Here is a 2,500-nt window from a genome sequence, read left to right on the forward strand (position 1 = left end):
TCGCCGCTCGCTCGCGCAGCCAAAAATGGCCAGTTTTGGCCCGTTTTTGGGCTGTTTTGGCCTGTTTTTGGTCTGTTCTGGCGTGGCGCGGTGACCGTCGTGAGCGGAGCAAAACGTCAGCCATCTCAGCACCTTGGAACCCCCCGGGTGGCACAGGGCTGGATGGGGCTTTCGTATAGCAGGGACGGTGCTGCCTCACGCTTCGCTCGCTGTTCGCCGCTCGCCGCTCGCTCGCGCAACCTAAAATGGCCAGTTTTGGCCCGTTTTTGGGCTGTTTTGGCCTGTTTTTGGTCCGTTCTTGCGTGGCACGGCGACCGTCGTGAGCGGAGCAAAACGTCAGCCATCTCAGCACCCTGGAACCCCCCGGGTGGCACAGGGCTGGATGGGGCTTTCGTATAGCAGGGACGGTGCTGCCTCTCGCTTCGCTCGCTGTTCGCCGCTCACCGCTCGCTCGCTCAGCCAAAAATGGCCAGTTTTGGCCCGTTTTTGGGCTGTTTTGGCCTGTTTTTGGTCCGTTCTTGCATGGCGCGGTGACCGTCGTGAGCGGAGCAAAACGTCAGCCATCTCAGCACCCTGGAACCCCCCGGGTGGCACAGGGCTGGATGGGGCTTTCGTATAGCAGGGACGGTGCTGCCTCACGCTTCGCTCGCTGTTCGCCGCTCGCCGCTCGCTCGCGCAGCCAAAAATGACCAGTTTTGGCCCGTTTTTGGGCTGTTTTGGCCTGTTTATGGTCCGTTCTTGCGTGGTGCGGTGACCGTCGTGAGCGGAGCAAAACGTCAGCCATCTCAGCACCCTGGAACCCCCCGGGTGGCACAGGGCTGGATGGGGCTTTCGTATATAGCAGGGACGGTGCTGCCTCTCGCTTCGCTCGCTGTCCGCCGCTCGCCGCTCGCTCGCGCAGCCAAAAATGGCCAGTTTTGGCCCGTTTTTGGGCCGTTTTGGCCAGTTTTTGGCCTGTTCTTGCATTGCGCGGTGACCGTCGAGAGCGGAGCAAAACGTCAGCCATCTCAGCACCCTGGAACCCCCCGGGTGGCACAGGGCTGGATGGGGCTTTCGTATAGCAGGGACGGTGCTGCCTCTCGCTTCGCTCGCTGTCCGCCGCTCGCCGCTCGCTCGTGCAGCCAAAAATGGCCAGTTTTGGCCCGTTTTTGGGCCGTTTTGGCCAGTTTTTGGCCTGTTCTTGCATTGCGCGGTGACCGTCGAGAGCGGAGCAAAACGTCAGCCATCTCAGCACCCTGGAACCCCCCGGGTGGCACAGGGCTGGATGGGGCTTTCGTATAGCAGGGACGGTGCTGCCTCTCGCTTCGCTCGCTGTCCGCCGCTCGCCGCTCGCTCGTGCAGCCAAAAATGGCCAGTTTTGGCCCGTTTTTGGGCCGTTTTGGCCAGTTTTTGGCCTGTTCTTGCATTGCGCGGTGACCGTCGAGAGCGGAGCAAAACGTCAGCCATCTCAGCACCCTGGAACCCCCCGGGTGGCACAGGGCTGGATGGGGCTTTCGTATAGCAGGGACGGTGCTGCCTCTCGCTTCGCTCGCTGTCCGCCGCTCGCCGCTCGCTCGTGCAGCCAAAAATGGCCAGTTTTGGCCCGTTTTTGGGCCGTTTTGGCCAGTTTTTGGCCTGTTCTTGCATTGCGCGGTGACCGTCGAGAGCGGAGCAAAACGTCAGCCATCTCAGCACCCTGGAACCCCCCGGGTGGCACAGGGCTGGATGGGGCTTTCGTATAGCAGGGACGGTGCTGCCTCTCGCTTCGCTCGCTGTCCGCCGCTCGCCGCTCGCTCGTGCAGCCAAAAATGGCCAGTTTTGGCCCGTTTTTGGGCCGTTTTGGCCAGTTTTTGGCCTGTTCTTGCATTGCGCGGTGACCGTCGAGAGCGGAGCAAAACGTCAGCCATCTCAGCACCCTGGAACCCCCCGGGTGGCACAGGGCTGGATGGGGCTTTCGTATAGCAGGGACGGTGCTGCCTCTCGCTTCGCTCGCTGTCCGCCGCTCGCCGCTCGCTCGCGCAGCCAAAAATGGCCAGTTTTGGCCCGTTTTTGGGCCGTTTTGGCCAGTTTTTGGCCTGTTCTTGCATTGCGCGGTGACCGTCGAGAGCGGAGCAAAACGTCAGCCATCTCAGCACCCTGGAACCCCCCGGGTGGCACAGGGCTGGATGGGGCTTTCGTATAGCAGGGACGGTGCTGCCTCTCGCTTCGCTCGCTGTCCGCCGCTCGCCGCTCGCGCAGCCAAAAATGGCCAGTTTTGGCCCGTTTTTGGGCCGTTTTGGCCAGTTTTTGGCCTGTTCTTGCATTGCGCGGTGACCGTCGAGAGCGGAGCAAAACGTCAGCCATCTCAGCACCCTGGAACCCCCCGGGTGGCACAGGGCTGGATGGGGCTTTCGTATAGCAGGGACGGTGCTGCCTCTCGCTTCGCTCGCTGTTCGCCGCTCGCCGCTCGCTCGCGCAGCCAAAAATGGCCAGTTTTGGCCCGTTTTTGGGCTGTTTTGGCCAGTTTTTGGCCTGTTCTTGC

The sequence above is a fragment of the Musa acuminata genome, unplaced genomic scaffold, assembly GCF_036884655.1.
Source record: "Musa acuminata AAA Group cultivar baxijiao unplaced genomic scaffold, Cavendish_Baxijiao_AAA HiC_scaffold_227, whole genome shotgun sequence".
Classification (NCBI taxonomy): domain Eukaryota; kingdom Viridiplantae; phylum Streptophyta; class Magnoliopsida; order Zingiberales; family Musaceae; genus Musa; species Musa acuminata.